Below are 19,276 nucleotides of genomic sequence, written 5' to 3'. Positions count from 1 at the left end.
TAAGCCATCTTTGGTAGCAGGAAGGTAAAACTATCCTAAATATCTTCAGAAATCTGCTTGTCTATTAGTAATTCCCCAGTGACAATGTAAAGAAAATCAACCACCAGACTTCACATCCTGTACAAGCCTGGTTATGCATATTTAATAAAAGGAAACATACTATAAGGCAAAAATGTGTGTCCATGGAAACTGCCTATCTGGATTAAAACAAAAACCACAATATATTATATTTTACATACAGCATTCACATACACTCTTCCTCCACCAGTCTGGTTAGGTATTGACTGTCAGAGATTTCTACTGCCTGGTTGTTATTTTCGCATCCCTGAGATGATCTCAGCGTTGTACAGCTCTGAGGTCTGTCATGTTCTGTGCACAGCTCAGGCACTGAGCTCACTGCACACAGGCAAACATGGGCTGCAACAAAGCACTGAGCAGAACAGCTTGCCCCTAGGATTTTGAGCTCTTCAGTAATTTATTTATTTATTTATTTATTTATTTGTAAGGGGTTAGATGAGGGGAAACAAAACATTACAAAATGGCATGGGCAAGCCAGGAGCAGTCTGTGCTCTGCACAGAGTGGGAACTGTGCTCCCAGCTTTCACTGTTCCCTGTCCTCGTGCTATGCCTGTACAGGGAGAGATAAGAAATATGGGTGTGTATGTCCCCATGGACATACACACGATCCTCCATCAGTGATTTCTGGAGGCTGGCTTCAGTCCGTGCTGTTCTAACACCACAGAGCTACAACCAGCAGCTGTCCTGGGGCTTTTTGAGGGGGTAAGCCTGCAGCTCTGAAAGCTGGGGTTCAACCTCAGGACAGGGAGCAGAGAGCGACGGTGGGATCAACAAACCCACTGAATCATCTTGTGGCTCTGTCAGCTCCAGACAGCAGAGCAGTGCCCACCATCAGAAATGCTCAATAACCTCTTTGTTTGCAGCACCAGCTGCTGTGCTCTGTGAGGCCAGTTGCATCGAGCAGTGGTGTGCAGCTCTGAGAAGCATGTGCAGGGACAGGCAGCAAGTGAGCTCTGTTACAATTAGCACATGATGTACAATAGCTTGTTTATCAAAATGAAACCAATAGTTGGCTTTCTCAAAATCTTACCTCCAAACCAACCAGCTGGCTCTAGTACAAACTGGGAAGACGGTGACATCACCAGTGTGGACTTGGAGGTGACCTCTCAGAAAGTAGCTCCAAAGAGAAGGACTTGGGTGCCCTGGTAGATGGCAGGTGACTGTGAGATCAGACACTTTTCCAAAGAACAGCAGTTTCCCACCTTGCTGCAAAGAACACCAATACCTAACCTTTACATTTACCTTTACCCTTCTCTTCCTCCTCCATGTCTCTGCACACATTCACTCTGTGGCTGCTGCCTTTCATTTAACTTGCTCTTAGGAAAAGACTTCCCGAAGGTTTTACTTGCCCAATTACTAGATGAACATAACCACACACAGCTGAGCTAATGCAAATAGATTCTCTGCTCCTTCATCCAGTACACTTGCTGCAGGCTTTGCTACGCATTCATAAGCAAATCCTGTTTCCTCTCTTCCTCCCTCCTGTGTTCATCTGAAACTGGAGAGAAGCTTTTATCCTGTTTCCTTGTTATCATACAAGGCATCCACAAATTCATTCCCCTGCTTGAATTTCCTCACATTCCTGATAGCACTACCTGCAAAGCCCACATTAAAAGCCTACTCCTGTGGCAGAGTCAAGCCAAAGCAAACCTAATAAATCCATGCAGCAGTGTCAAGGCTACATCAAGGCTACACCATCAACATAGTGCTCCTGTTTGTGCAGTTAAGATCTCAGACTTCCCATACTCTTGTCCAACAGTACTCTGAGATTTCTGGACTACGCTTCTGGCAGGGAAGAAAAGACCTGGCCATCTCAATGTGATCCAGGGAACCTGTACTTCGAATCTGCATCCTCCACACCCTAAGGCTTTCATGCCTGATATCCACCACCACATATCTGACAGAGTTGAGTAATAAGGCTGGCACAACTAACAGACATGCCATTTGCAGCATGTATCTTCACACACTCTGTGGCATAAGCAGGACACAGTACCTTCTCTCCTTTTCAACAGAATGCTTCCACCAGATCAAGCATCACAGGTAAGGAGGGAGAACAGGAGGAAGAAGGGAAGAACAGTGGTAGGCTGTCAGCAGCAGGAGTATGGTGAAACATGGAGCTGCATGGAACCCATCATTTTGGACTATGGAAACTGCATGTTATTTTCTGCTTCTTCTTCCATCTTATTCCACTTTTTTTTTTTTTTTTTTTTTTTTTTTTTTTTTTTTTGGCAGGGGGAGGGGAGGGGGACTGTTTTGCTCCCAGCAACATGCTCTTCCTATATATCTTGTCAAATACATATATCGAATATATTTTCTCCTGTCAGGGTAAGAAATTGGTTAAATAAGCTTAGAAGTGGGTTTGTTCTCCAATGAGCATCTGTATGCCCTAATAAAGTCAGATAACTGTATTATTGGGGTAGCTTGGAAACAGACAAAATCTGCTTTCTGTTTTGCTAAATCCACAGCTAAATGATTTTTGAGGGGGATGTTTTCACGGGAGATAAAAGACTAAAATCAATGATAGGACTGTCTGAAGACTGAAGTTTCATTTTATCTCCACAAAAAATTCAGGAGTCAGCTATTCCACTAGCTTTCTATTAAATTTTGGTTCAAAAATGTCACTTCTGCTCACAGCAGTGCTGAAAAAACTATTTATCTGAATCCAACTGTAACACAGAGATTCTCCTGGATCCATTTGTTCATCAAATTAGATAAGCATACGTCAGTAACAGTGTTTATTACAAGAAAGTACTTGTAGGTGATATGAAATCCAAACCGATATGTGACAAAAATTAGTAACAGCAATAATAAATGGCTATGAGATCGACACGAGGTCTAAAGATAACGCATATATGCTCAGATAATAGGGATTTTAGGGGAAAAGTGATTATGACAGTTCAGAAAGGAAAATTACTATCTCTTGCAAACACTTAAGACGTGACAACAGTTTAATCCTCAGAATTACGAACCACATTGTCTCACCATGGTGATAGGTCTGCTTTGCATTGGAGTCTAAATAAGAAATCTAGGAAGAAGTGAGAGAACAATGTGAAATGGACGTTAAGATTTCATGATGTAAAAGGATGCCTATGAGATGGTTTTACCTTCCTGACTTGGCATTACCTGAGACATCTTTTTGCAGGAATACCACCTTCCATAAAATCTCACTGAGTGAAGCTTGTTGGCCCAGGTAACTGGGCAGGCAGCCGCTATTGGTTTCTCAGTACCAGACCCAGAGAAGAGCTTATAAGGTTTGAGCAATACGGTTGTAGCCTACAGTAAATGGGTGACAAGAGCTGATGGCTCCAGACTCGCCAGTGGTAAAATCCTCATTTTCCAATCAGCTTTCCTATGCAGCAGGCTCTGGGTAGAGCCTACAAGAGGAATAAGGATTAACTATTTCTATTTAGGTTGCATACCAGACCTTTAAACACAGATCTAGCTGTAAAGCACAATTAAGTAGAAGTGAACCCTTGCTCATTTTCTCTTTGCAGCCAACTTCTTTTATAACAAGCTTTGTCTCCGATTCTGCTAAGCCTTTAATTGTGTGCTTAACTTTATGTGCTTAACATCAATGGGACATGTGGGTAAGTACAAAACTAGGTGTTTTGTTGAGCAGAGTAAGTTACCTCAAACAATTGAATATTTTGCTCAACTGAGGCCCCGGCAAATAGAAAAAGAAAGAGCATTTAATGGGTTATTGAAAAGAAATAGTTTCCCAGTATCAGCTGGTAAAACTAATATCTTAAGTTCCTTCTCTTCATAGGTATATCAATAACTCATTTCAGTTCATCCAAGAAGGAAAGATTTCTTTGAACTTCAATTGAAATTTGGGCACCTATATTAAATAACCGAAGGCTTTGCTATTGGGAGTCTTTGATGAGATTGTCAAAGATATTTGGGTAATTATTTCTATTACATCAGTGCTCAAGATCTTGCCATTAAAGTATATATACATATCCTCTCATCTTCACTGCATTTCTGGGATTATTACTTTCCTGTAGGAATTCAACCAGAAAAACTACTAGGTGAGTTTATGCATAATATAAAGCCAACATATGTACTCACTTGGATGCAAGAGCAGTTGTGATGATATCCCTGCCTCTAGATTACATACATTTTTATTACCTAGCAGTATTAATCACAGAAGGGCTTAGGTTGAAAGGGCTCTTGAAGATCATCGAGCTCCAACCCCGTGCTGTGGGCTGATTGCCCCCACCAGATCAGTTGCCCAGGGCCCTGTGCAGTCTGACCTTGAGCACGTTATGATGGTTATAAGAGGAGATAAATAAACTGACGAACCCTTGTAGCTTCTCCCATTTTTGAATTCAAGAAAAGCATTTTCCATAGATTTATGTACTTAAACACTCTCTTTCCTCACAGCTAGCTCAGCCATTGCACTTATCATCACTTGCTCTGAGATTCACAGTGCCTTAAATTGACTGAGGTGAGCAGTTTTTGGAAAGCTATACCTGGCAGACAAAGACAGCTTGCATTTTGGCAGCTCTCTTTCCTTTTCTGTCCCTGAGCTCATCCTGTAGCAGAATGAGGTGTTACCCTGTAAAAAAGAATAAAGGCTACATGCAGGGAGAGTATTTCTTTTTCTCTCTTGCCTTATCCAAGGCATCTTCTCTTCTTTCTTCTCTTCTTATCTTCTCTCATCTTATCTTCTCTCATCTGTCCTCTATTGCATCATATTCAGGCTCTATCTGCCCTCTAAACCTTGCCAGAATATAAATTTTTGCCTCTTCCACTACAATTAATAACCACACCTATACATTCTTCTGACATATCTGTTCTCATTACTTCTCCATCTTTTGACCCTACCCAGTGTCATTATCATGCTAATATCTCATACCTTCTGAGTCTTCAGTAATGGGAGCAGTTCCTTCGCATGACTTACTACAGAGAACATTTCCTAATGTATCACTAATGTTTTTCCTCCTTTCTTTCACATGACAAGCCACAGAAACACAGAGCAGCTATACCACTATTTCAAAAAAATGTCACATCAAAACTCTCGTGTCTAATGCCTACAGTTTTATGCCACAATCTCAGCTACATCTTGGTGGTAAAAGAAGGGGAAAGTCAACTTTAAAAGGGCAATGATCAGGATGCAGTATAAGCAACGTGCAAATAAGTATGTTATTACTGCATTCAATTCCTAGTTCCCTACTTCCCCAGTTTGCTTCTTTCCTTTGGCATTTTTGGACAGCTTAGACAGTTAAAAGAAACTCATGTTACTGTTCTTCTGGTTTCCCTTTAAAATTTTCATGCATAATATTTGGGTTGCAGCTATCACTGGAGATTTCTTATTTCTTTTAAACACTTCTCCTGGAGATTTAGAACGAATCAAGCATATATTCCTATAGGTCTTTCATTTTGTAAACATCCTCTTCTTCAAACAATAATCTGCATTCTGGGTCATATTTGGAGATTTGTAATGTCTCTTTAATGGATTGTAAAACCAAAGGGATTGTTACGATAATCTATTTTAAATTAACTTCTGTTTAAACAATAGTACATTTTTCAAAATGATAATCAGTGTGGGAAAATACATTCTGATCCTCAGTAAATTGTTCTGGTAATCAATCACCCTCAGTTTTAAAACACTGCATGGCTTATTTTAGGTCCATATTTGTTTAGCTCCAGTTTCTATTCACTGGGTATTGTTGTGCTTTTTAGTGATGTATTCATGTTTCTTCAGAACTATAAAACAGCTATTTTAGGTAGATTCTGAACACAGGTATCAGTTCACCTATTAACCTTATCTTAGATTAGTTAGATAGATTGCTTTTTAAAAAATCACACATTATTGGAGTGATTTTCCACAAGCTTGGAATCATTTTTTATTTCTCTCTGAACCTTTGCTATTTTTCAGATTTTTTCTTAATGGGTGAAAATATGATCTGGACAGAGAATGCTAGCAATTATCTCAGCCATACCATGAACTCAGCTCCCTTCTGCTTGACATTTGCTGCTTACCCAATCAAAGCAAATGCTTTTCTCCTAGCCATTATACTGAATGGGAGCTCATTCAGACTCTACCTATCACCAACTCTAAATCTTCATCAGTACCACTGTATTTCCAGGGTACTTTTTTGCTACCCTGTATGTGTGATTGGAATTCCTTGCTCCCACACATATGACTTTGGCTTTATTAGAAGTACTTATTGTTCAGATGAGCTCATCTTATGGAATGATGCAAATCCAGAATATAGAAATGATCTGTCCCATCATTATTTACCACTCCAGTAATTTTTATTCATCTGCAATATTTACCAGCAGAGATTTTGTATTTTATCCTAGATCACTGGTAAAGATTAACTGTCTTTAGGCTGAGAACAGAGTAGTTCAAATATTTCCATAGGATGTAGATTTTCAAGCACAGTACTTTTGAAAATCCATGCATTTAGTGAATCTTTCAGTCTAAGAATAAAGAAGTTTGGAATAAGCTCTATATATACACCATAAAACAGTAGGGAAAGGTTAAGCTGTTTTAAACAATAAAAATCTAGCTGACCAGGCAGTAGGTTAGAGGCTATTGTTTCCATCTAATAACATCTTAGGCTATCTGGTCATAAAATTTTAACATTACCATAGGAATAAATACAAAATCACACTGAGTTACAAGAAAAAAAACCTCATGTCTTAGAAATAATGCAAGACAGTTTTCTCCTTCAAATGTTTTAATCTGAATTTCAGGTTGGATATTAGGAAAAACTTCTTTTCAGAAAGAGTGCTCAGATGCTGGAATGAGCTGCCCAGGGAGGTTGTTGAGTAAGTGTCCCTGGAGGTGTTCAAGAAATATTTGAATGCTGTACTAAGCGACATGGTCTAGGGGGAAATTATTGGTGGTAGGTAGAAGGTTGAACTGGGTGATCTTGGAGATCTTTTCCAACCTTAATGATTTTATGAATACCTGTCATGATTTTAGGCTAGAGTTAACTTCCTTTGTAGAGGCTCACATTAAGCTGGTTTTTGGATTTTTGATGAAAACAGTAGTGATATCACACCAGTGTTTCAGCTGCTGCAGAGAAGTGCTTACACAAAGCCAAGGACATTTTGGCTGCTCATGCACAAGGAGCTGGGAAGGGACACAGCTGGGCTAGCTGACCCAGACAGGCCAAAGGGATGCCCCTTATGAGATCGTGCTCAGCAATTAGAGCTGGGGTAAAGAAAGAGGAACTGGGAGAACATTTGGAGTGATTGCATTTATCTTCCCAAGAAGCTGTTATGTGTGATGAGCGCCGCTTTTCACTCGCCAGCCCATGGGAAGTGGCAAACAGATTACTTGTTTTGCTTTGCCTCCACACACAGCGTTTAATTTACTAAGTAAACTGTCTTCATCTCCACCCACGAGGTCTTACACTTTCACCTTCCCAGTTCTCTCCTGTCCCACTTGGACAGAATGAGCAAGTGGCTCCTCAGTGCTGAGCTCTCTCTACTGGGTTAAGCCACAGCAATAGCTTCACAATAAAAACAACATGATATTCAGCAAAAGATCTTTAACATCCTATGTGGCTAGAGAGAGGCATTTGCCTAATTTGCCCCCAAATTACTACCAAAACTTGGAGAGCATGATGACACACAGAGGCAGCACTGCATGCACATCTCTCATCTCAGGAATGGCCTAGTATATATGGTAGCATCACTATAACCTAATTCTGTCCTTTCTTTTTCTTAGTCAGCAGAGTACACAGTAATCTCACATGAGCCTGCATCTTGCAAGTTATGCAGGGTTTTGGCAGAACTGTCACTTCCCTTACAATACAATGCATTTTGGCCTTGAATTCATTATTAAAGAAATAGCATTTGTCTAGCATTAGTCAGTCCAAATGCAATACTTTACATTTAATTTTTAGTGATTTATCTGGGTCATATATCATTACATGATATACAACAAAACTGCCTATTTATCTAACTGTAGTAGGAAGGATTCAATTATTGTGGAAATATGGGAATAACTGTAACAAATTGGAAATTGTGTTTCATCTGGCTTGGATATCACTATTTAGGAATGATGTTCTTATCAGCTGGAAACAAACAAACAAAAAAATTTGCCAAAGTTTCGGTAATTATTTCAAAACTCCTTGCAAAGAAAATCTGGTATTACCACTCATAGTCTTCCAATATCACTCTCCCTCAGTGATGAAGTCACATACTCCAGGATCACTCTGCCTTCCCTTTTCTGCACTTTAAATGGAACAAATGAATTTTCACTTTTGGGCTCAGAAGTAGTTTAAACTGGTTAAGTAGGTGTGGTTAATTTTGCTGGTTACATGGATCTGTATGTCATAGTTCAGTCTAATAAATCTGCTATCTTGTTGTTAAAACAGAAGTCAAAGCTTGTTCTTTGTCTGCATTGATGTAGGACTCTGTATTAATGTACGTTAAACAGGGACTGAAGGCTTAAGAGTTCCAACCTCACCATCACAGTTCTCTTCAGAAACTCCTGAAGTCTTAACAGGTTACCCATATGCACTAATTCTTCCCCCTTCTATATTTACTTGGTGTACTAATTTTCATTAATCTTACAGTAAAAAGGGAAATACAGCACTTCCAATAGTTATTTCCTTCCAATATGCTGCGCTACTGAAGAAAATAAGTATCAAGTATAAAAACATTTGAAAAGCGACTTCAGTCTCCTGATGTTAAATGTTACATACTTTCTTCTTGCCAATAACCTAATGTAGGTATCTGAGTATTCTTCAATTGTACAAGCTTTACTACGTTAAATATTTTTACTTGAAGCATAATATATGTTCTAACAACTCTAGCATGTGCAAACCACTTTATAGCCCCGAGTTTCATGGAATTAATAGAGGTTTAAAGGTAATAAGGCTCATGTATTTTATGAAGTGGATGAGCTACCTTGACGCGCTCATATTTTGTGAGCACCGCAGTTTCAAGGTACCAACAGAATTGGATGGATGGTGTGGAACTGGTAAGAAAGGCGACAGAGTTAAATCACATGAATTAGATTTTCTAAAAGTGGAAACATGAAATCACCCTTTCATTATCCTTGCATCTGACAAAATACATTATCATATGTTTTTGCTTGAACAGTGTAAAGATCATTCAAAACAGATACAATTGCAAATCAGGAAGGATCACACTTACGTGGAGCCCTGACAATGTGATCTCATCAAGCTAGAACTTGAAATTGCAAGTGTCACTTCAGATAAGATCAGGGAATGCTTCCTGTCCCAATAATGTGACATTATCAAGTTTGAGAATGCAGCAAAGGCACATGCACAATTTTGTGAACTAACAAGGCAGATTGAGAACACACTGGTTGGCAGGATATTTTAGATCCCCAGATTGCCTTGAGCTGGACATAATTACATTATTATTTTTTTTTTTTTTTGCATGTGGGAGAGCCATCTCGAAGACTAAAAGAGCAGGGCACTCACTGAAGAAAGGAAAATGTTGATCTTTTAATTAACATAAGTTCAAGCATCTGAACTGCATTTCACAGCATAGAGAAAGCTTTTGAGTGAAAAAATGTATGTTTTATAGGAAACTCTTAAACAACTCTGCTTCTATTTTTATAGGAAGTATCTAACATATAGATTTCTACTCTGAGAGAGCTGGTATACTTAAGTTTGCTTTAGAAAATTAATAGTTAGCTGCCATTATATTGCATGAAGCTCATCCTCAAGATAGATCATACAGAATTTATCAGTGCGATTATCCTCTTGATTTGGACTCCAAAACTACGGAATAAACACAACGGTTCACAGTCTTAAAGCAGGAGGGATAGGGAGCAGGACGCCAGTTAGATTTTTTGGCTCTTCACCTTATTTTGGCATAGTTTAGGGACATAAACAGCACTTCTTTGGGAACCAATTGAAAGGTTAGGTACATGTCCAAAGCAGAATTCATGCATTAAAAGCAGTACTTCAGAGGAAGCTGGAGGTCACATGAGAATTTGCAATATGAGAATGTTTTTCCTAACACTAGAAACCATGAAGTTTCTATTCATTCTATTCTATTCTATTCTAGGCATTAACTGCCTCTCTTTCTGATCTGGGAATACTTTAGCACCTAACATTTGCTTTTAATTGAATAGTTGTCAAATTCTGCTCATATGGGAAGAACTGCTTTATGAACTTTGCTGTCCTTCATGGCTCCAGCTCTACCATCTGACTGAGGACTCTGGAAGCCAAAGCTCACAACACACCATCTCTGCTGACACAACGTGAGCAGAACCATTGGTACTTCTTGCACAGTGGGAGACATGAAGGCTTCTGTGGTAAAGAAGCTGGGGCAGTCAGAGTGAAGTCCTTTTGCTTCAGTGCTACAAATAAATGTACTTAGAAATAAAATCTATTTATTCTTTTTATCAAACACACACATGCTCTACTCATAAACCACGTCATTTTGTGTAGCATGGACTGCAGCATTTGAAATACAAATTCCATGCACAGGATAATACTGAAGGTTGCTTTGCCCAACTTATGCATATACCACAGCACCAAAATAATTTAAAGGGGAGTACCCTATCCCTCAGAAAGAACTGCTTTTTTTTTTTTTTTTTACTTTTTTTCCAGTGACTTTCCAATATCAAGAAGAAAAAAAACCTGCCAGCTTCCTATGCAATGCTTGATAAAACATTGTTTATGGACACGGCTTAGTGGGCAATATTAGTGGTACTAGATGGTAGGATTAAATGATCTTAGAGGTCATTTTCAACCTTAATGATTCTATGAAAACATGAAGCTATAACTTAGTGCAGAACTAAGGACCTGTGGTGAAAGCTTTTTATGAGCACAGCTCTTCAAAGACCTCATTTTTGCAGCAAGAAAAATACTAGAGAAAAAAATACACCACGTGTTCTTCATCTTAACAAACTTCCTTGCATTGATTAGCACACTGTTTTATGAGACCTGAAAGAACAAAGTTAAATGAACAAGAAGTGAAAACTTATGATGGATGTATCCCTCACAGCATTTAGATCTTTTCCACTTGATTAAAAATTCCTAGTTCCTCTTCACTGAATTGTTTAGTTTTTTAGCAGTCTCTATCCTGATTAAAACAAATTAGCATCAAAGATCCCCAGGTGAATGAGGAATCATTAACTGAGAAACATGCAATGCTCCTTAATTATCTTAGAACAGTCAGAGAACAAATAATCTTAGGTTGCAAAGGGGTTTGCACACACTGTGCACCAAGAGCTTATTCTCTATGTCTGCCAGAATAAAGGTAGACTTGCCCAAACTGTTGAAGGATATCAGTACAAGCCTCAGTAAACACATTATAAATTGTTTGTCTAAGAGAAAAAAAAAAAACAAACAACCAAAATAAAGGAAGGTGATGGCTGACAGAAAGAGAGAGATGTTTCAGTTTATTACGCTGATCATAGTTTTCAATTTGCTTTGCATATGCCAACATAGATTGAGAAAGAATGAAAGCTGTTCTTTATTGATACAAATCTAAATACTTCCGAGTGAAATGCTCCAACTCTAGAAACATCTAACAAATGTCAGACATGCAGGTACAGAGGAACGGTGCAGCTTGAAATAGCAGATGAAAAGGCAACAAACCTTCATAAAACCTGTCTCAAAAGGAATCCAAGGAATATTTGCTATTCTTTGGTTGTTTGCTCTTTGTTACACTATTCCTCCAACAGCTGGCTTTTTTTTTTTTTTTTAAGCTATGTCTCAGATTCCCCAGCTCAGCACTGCCATCCTGCAGACAAGGAACTGAGTTTTTTTTTTAAGGGCACAATATACTTACTAGTATAAATGTCTTAACATTTATTTTGCATTGCAAATTTATAGAAGAAATCCTGCAGAAGTCACTCAATAACACTGAATGGTTCCTAGAGTGAGTCTGTTGGATTTACATTCTTTTACAGCTAAGACTAATCCAGCAAGTGTTGCTAACTTAAAAACTGGACAGCAAAATAAAATGCTGTTCAGAACCACCTAAGCTTGCTGTGAACAAGTTTGTCCCAGTGCCAGTATCCCCTGCTCCCTCACTGAGCTAATTAGCTCTGCAGAGAAGGAAACTATTAGCAGGAATGCAGAAGAATGATGATGCAGTTGTGCACTCCTGGTGCCCAGACACTTTGCACTGTACCACATTATTATGTATAGATGCATTCTTACAGTCCTTGCATGTAAAAATTCTAATGTAATGTTATATAGTGCATGCAGTGGACATAAGATGATCCCAATGAGTATAAAGGATAAAGACCGATCTAATAATTATTTTTTGAGTCTCCACACCACAAGAAGGCAATGGGCATTTTCCCAGTTCCTATAAACTTGTACCATTCCTCTGCTGCCAATGAAATTCTCCTGACATATCGCGTAAGGGTTATCCAAAGATCCATTAAAGTAAGGACTTGATCTAGATCTTATGTTCTGACCTTAGTATTCTGGCATCTGAAGGACAAGAGCAGCACATCCAGCCTCTTATGCCAAATTTACTTTGATTTTCTTTTTAATTCATAGTCATGAATCTCTAATGCAAATGGGAAGCCTAAAGATTTAACATCAGAGCTCATTCTTCTGCGTAACTAATGGTGATGTCACTCTGCAGAGAGAAATTAATGATGTAACGAACCACAGAAACCTCAGCAGGGATCCGGCATCCCATCCTCGTGGCTACTTCATCCCTCAGCGGTAGGGAGGGAATAGGAGAGGTGGGACCGAAGTGGTCTGCCACCATTTCACTCCATGAAACAGCACAGCTGTGCTGTTTTTTTTCTCAAAGCAGTCAGACTGCTTTTATGTGAGCAGTATCACTCTACATTTGAAGATAACGTACCATATTGACTCCTTGTTTGGGCTTATGTGGAGCACTGTTTCTGAATCAGGTTAACTCCTGAACTGCCTAGGTCCATTAAACCTGGGGCCACCATGTCACACAGAGAGTCATAACTGGTTGCCTGAGGCAGCTGGCACAGTTTTCAGGTACATATATTGAATATAGATCTCTGATTTACGTCCAAGTCCCCTATGGCTGCTTACACCAAGTCCAGAGAGAGACCGCTCAGACAGAACATCAAGTGGGTGAATAAGAGGCAACTATTTTTTATAGGTAGATACAATTCTGTGAGGGATCCCACTTGCAAAGGGGGAAAAAATAATTTAAATAACAGACTGATATTCTTTAGGAAGTAACCTACACCTCTGTATCTTCCCTGGAACGACACTCAGAATAGCAATATCTCTTTTCCTCTACTTGATCCACTATTAAAGAAAAATTCCCTTTAAGCAGAGTCTAGATACATTGCAAAGTTAAAAAAAACAAAAAAAAACAACCCTCAGGCTCCTGGAGGATACAACTCACTTTTTACAAAAAAGGTATTACATATATTTGCAAGGAAAACACAGACCTTGATCCAAACTAACACTTCTACAGCAGAAGCATATACACAAATGTGCAAGCACAAATATACTGTTTGGGTAAATATGGATTAGGTTAAAACTTTATATTTTCTTTCCTCCCTTGAAACAGGACTTTGCCTGTATGTCACACTCCCTACAATTCCATATCAGAAAGTAAAATGTCCTGTTGCTTAATGGTTTATATTTTACTTATTTAAAGCTTAATGAAGCCATTTTTGTATGGGATGAAATCATAACCTGTATGAAATTCCATCACCTACTAATAGCCTTCCCATTGGCTATTAGAGAAAATGGGAGATGCTTAAGGAAAGAATGGAACTGGAAGACTTGGAATGTTTCAAGTGCATACAGTTCTAAAGAATCTAGAATGCCACATAGGGGAATGGGAACAACTGGGTTAGTATCAAAAGTTAAAAGGCCCATGCAGGCAATAACCTTGTTTCATTAAAGAGTATAGTTAAACATATGCTACAAATAAAACTTACAAAGTCAGAGGGATTCAGGAACCAATAAGTAGCAGCTACAGACCAGTTTGAAGCTTTGGAATATTTCTATATGAAGTGAACAGAGGCTGATGATGTGCAAGTTGATCAGATATACAGTAAAATAACTGCTGAATAAGCTAAGAGCATTAATTCCAGAAAACAGAGACAAAAGCAGTTGGAAAGGAATTGGGATCAGCATGTGGCAAGGACTGCATATCTTCAGAGCTTGGATCGGATTCATGATGAGACTGCACCAAAAGAAAAAGACAACAAGGCAAAGCAAAGGACAATATTTGAATGGCATGGTGGCAAAGACAAAGCAGAAGAGGAATGCTAATGCCAGTGATCACTTATAAGACCACTTGGGTCTGGAGGAAAGAGTGTCAATTTATTGCAAACCTGCTGAAAAATGAAAATATTTTATTTTCAAAAAAGAAAGTTGTAGAAAGACTGACCAGAGTTGTTTGTGGAAGTGAGTTCTGAAGGGATCAAGGAGTTGCTACGTGGATCTTACCTGTGGGAAACAGTTCTGTGCCACATGTCTACACGGCTGCATATTAAGTTATTAAAAGCAGGAAGATGTAAATAAAATCATACACTGTGCAGAACAATTCTGTTGGTTTCATAGATCTGAGACAGTTTCAGAGCAGCAGCAAATGTTTTCATAAATGGAATGTTGAAGCTGGTGTGCTGCCTCTTTCTTAAATTTTATAAAACTCTCACAGTTTTTTTTGTAGTTGTTATTAATTTAATAAAGAAGGAACTGTTTAGTATAGGGAATTCTGAAAGAAGACTCTACCAAATATTAAATATTTTCCTGAGATATTTGATAAGATGTAAAACTATCATCAGGATGAATACACAGAGATTTCAAGAACTCTTATGATGCTGTATTGTAGCCCTTGAGCTACACTGGAAGGATTTATAACTTCATAAAATGGTTTTAAAAAGGCATACTCAGTATTTGCAATGAGGGAGATGTAGCATGAAGGAGGTATAAGATCCCTGGCCCACATAACATGACCGAGGAATTAAGGCATGGAAATATGTTATCTTCAATATTCATCAACATGGTGAAAATGGTACAATTACTGACGTTTTCAGAACTTCAAAGAAACTTCAAAATTGTGAAGCACCTTTGAGAGTCTGTGGTCTGAGCAATTGTGAATGAAGCAGAAAAATAGATAATAAAGGAGAAAAACAATGCAAAATCAGACATGTAGAAAACTTAATTAACCAAAGAGATCAGTAAGCTCAATGATTTAGTAAACAGCGGGAATTTACCAACAAGAGGAAATTGACCTCAAGAGTAAAAACTAAGAGCAAATTCTGGGTTCTCCCACAATAGTCATCACAGAAAGTAGGAAAATTTTCAAACCTAATACCAAATGTTTGCTTTTTACTTCCCTTCATTAAGTATGCCTCTAGTTTGGGTATAGAAAACTGCAACATCTAGCACTGTAAATAACTGCTAAATAATGTAATAACAAAAATATGCTTAGTGCTCATATGGTGCCTGTTATTTTTAGAGAACTAAACAGATCTCAGTGCTCTCTAAACATTAATTAATCTTCAATATTCCCTTGTCATTAGTAAGGTTAATTTTATCATTCCCAAGTATTTAGTTAGGAAATCTAAAGCAGAAGAAAATGATTTACCACATTCCAACTATCTATTTGGCATCAGAAACAAAATTACCTATGTTAATACATTTAGAAAGATTTTTATACTGGAACATTTGCCTTTCTGTGCTTTAAGAACTGGGGAAGGAAGGACTGCAGGAAAGTTAACAGATTTCATTTCTGAATAAAGGTATTAGAATGCAGACAACCTGTGTACGCTCTATCATAAAAAATTATTCATGGTAGTAATACTAAACATTAGTTTCCATTACCATGCTTATTTTTTTGTGCAGATTTGATAACTGAATATCTTAAAAGAGCTTTAGGACTTCAGATGAAAAAAAAATTCTTGATGTTAACCAACAAAAATCAAGACACAGCAACGATTTTTTTTACAAACACTGACCTGGAAGAGAACATTTAACCGAAGACTCAGATCCTCAGTAGAATAAGGTCAATATCTTCTAGATCCAGAAGCATGCTTGAAGATCTCCATCTTTTTCTTTTCTTGCATCTTGTGTAATAAAAAATATTTATTAGAAAATAAAAATTGCTAAAATAGGAAAAGATAAATATCTTTTTGATGGTTTCATCCAAAATAGAAAAGCAAAAAGTAATCATTAAACGAACAACAATTCTCTCAAACTCAAATAAGCTAACTGGAATATTAATATCTGGCCTTAAGTCAGCGTGGAAAACCTGTTACAGAAAAATATATTAAAAAGCAACGACATTAAGGGATAGAAGGTGCATGCCTTACTTTATGCACTCAGTCTTGGACTCTGCAAATACTGATCACAAATTGGTAACCCCATGGAAGAGCATTATTTTTTCAGCATTTTAAATAGACTTCTATATCCTCATTCATAGGGATAAAAACATTTATACTTCATTTCTGGAGGAGTACCCATAAAGAGACACACAGTAGTCACCGATTCAGTTGAAGCATTCAGGCTCTTTAACAAAACATGTGAGGAAATAGGAAAAAATGGTCTGATTCAGATCAGTTGTGGTGTCACTAATGCCACAAATATAAATGCTTCCTGAGCGTTTTAAAGTCTTTTTTTTCTTCTCTGACCATCATTCCCCTGCTCCATTCTCTTATTTGAATCTTGCTACTTCTAAATATCTGAAGAGGTGCAAATAGATCTTTTTACCTAAGCATGACTCAGCCTCAAATGGCATGACTGAAGAAGTACCCATGAATGGAATTCTGGGGTAATAACAGCCCATTCACTTTGGAGTAAATTTCTGAGGGTTACTAGAATTTCTAATAAATAAACAATATGCTTTCAACATCAGAAACAGTGGTAGCTGTGTGGCCATACACGTAATAATAAGAAATGCAAGTAAGCGTTTTGAAAGCAAAGTAACATTAAATGAAAAAAATAATAATTAAAAAAAAACACAAAACAATTCAGATCTATTCAAGTCTAGATTCTGCAAGGCTCTCTTCTGGAAGCTTTTAGTATTTAACCAGCTAGCACAGCTGAAGCCAATATTGGAAGTTTTGGCTACTTGTTGATGATGGGAGTTTTGCTATTGCTGTCAGTGGAACCATGGAACCATATAAATATCCCCAAGTGGTCCATACTTTGATCTAGAAACTATTGCATAGTTATTAGCAAACTACAGCTTTTCAGATAATTCTGTACCTTAAAGACTGAAAAGTTAGAGTTAATTTATTGAATTTCTTCCAGTAATACCAAGCATAGGACATCTTTATATTAAAAAAGAGAGGGGATTGTTAATTACCTTTAACAGAGAATTTACCTTTATTGTCAAGAAACCTTTCAGATACTTTTAAAAAAATTGGCAATGAAATTAGATACATAATGAGTTTATAATTAAAGTTAATGCTATGAAGACTGAATGCCTGTTAAAGCAATCTCAAACTAAAATTCTTACCATCAGGATTCCAGCTCCCTGCATTAGGTTAATTAGAAAAGAACTATTGCAGATTTTACACATAACAAATATAAAGATACAGTGAGACTGGATGATCTCAGAGGTCTTTTCTAACCTTGGTGATTCTATGATTCTGTAAGAGTCTCAACTTTGATAATCTTGTCCAAAATTGTCAGCTTGGGAAGAGGGAAAAGGACTTTAAAGAGAATAGTCAGCTATGAAAATTTTCAAATCAGATAAATGTGAATTTTCTCAGTTAGCAGTATCTCCATTAACATCTCTAGAATTAAGCACTTTCTAATGTGATATTTATACATACACAAATTTTATTTTAGGATTTTGTATAAATATAAAGGTTCAAGGAAGAAATGAAGGACAGTCCATATTATTATGGGTAGTCTATCTCATACTTTGACCAGTAGCTGATAGCTGCTGAATTTCCCTCAGCAGAGTGATGGGGGTGGGGGTGGAATCCTGACAATCAAAACTTCACTGTGGGTTTACTTTCCAGAACAGCATTTAGTCATTTATTTTTCATCCAACATAAATCACATTCGGGTTAAAAAAAGGCCATTCAACATTTTCTGACTCTAAGAAAGAGGTCAAAAGTTAATCTTGGAAAGCAGGATTTAACAAAATTGGCTTTCTCGTGAAGCAATCATAATGTGACAGTTGATAAAACATCTCATCTGATGTGCAGTGGTCATTATTAAGAGTTAGGAGTTGACAAAAACTGTCAAAATCAAGATATCAGACATATCATATTATTTTTACACCTTTAAAATAGAAAGCAATGAAAGTTACTCTTAAACACTGGCTTAAGATATGTTGGCAAACTTCTGGTATTTAAATGTGGCCATTATATAACTATTTCTCTCTTTATATTTTATTATATGTCTTTACTAATCTGCATGCAATCAGGGGCCCTAGAAGAAGAAAGTTGCATGAGGAGAAAACGTTCTCAGAATACATGAAAATGTTGAATGAGCTTATGACAAACATGCTTTTCTTGTACAATAAAGTAACATTTTTAACCGTTAACACAGTAAAATAGACTAATATTTGCCCATCTTCAATGTTGCAATAAAATATTTTAATCCCTTTAAAATTCATATCTCCTTTTCAATTGTCAAACTCTGGTTGAGATACAGAGGAATGTAATCCTTTGTGAGTACAGTCAAAACTGCTCTACAAGAAGAAATGATCTTTCTGTGGTTTCCAGTACATTCACAAAACACACACTGTATAATTCTTATGTGAAATGTTTAGGTTGAGGATAATAGAGAGCTTGGAAAATATTCCAGACAAGTGGTTCTTTCCTTTTCATAAGTGTATACGTCGTATATAAACCAGTTCCACTGTCTTGCATTCATTTGAACAGATCAACTTGAAAACTGACAGAAAGGGTTGTTTACAAAGGACCGTTTTTTCCCCCACAATATTAATAGTAGTATTGATTGAAAGTTCCCAATAGCAGCTTTAAGAAGGAGTTTTTTAAATTTTAAGATACAAGAGACTGAGGGCAGAATAGGCAATAAAAGTCACAAGATTGTGATGGCATTATTTTAGGATAATAATCTTAACATATGAAAGTACTGAAGCAATCATGCCAGCATAAGAAATAATTATACCATAATTCATAAGTGCATAATTTATCAAAACAATAGAGCAGTCATGGTTAGATGCAACCTAATATTGCTGTATAAGATATAACTACACACTGTACAATCGTTCCTTTTTATAGTTATTTTTACATTTAGTCCTCACCCAAATTAAGCTGAGTACTTCAAGATATGAATGGCATTACAAAATAAACACA

This window comes from Tetrao urogallus, assembly GCF_951394365.1.
Source record: "Tetrao urogallus genome assembly, chromosome: 5".
Lineage (NCBI taxonomy): Eukaryota > Metazoa > Chordata > Aves > Galliformes > Phasianidae > Tetrao > Tetrao urogallus.
Note: the sequence above shows the minus strand (reverse complement) of the source record.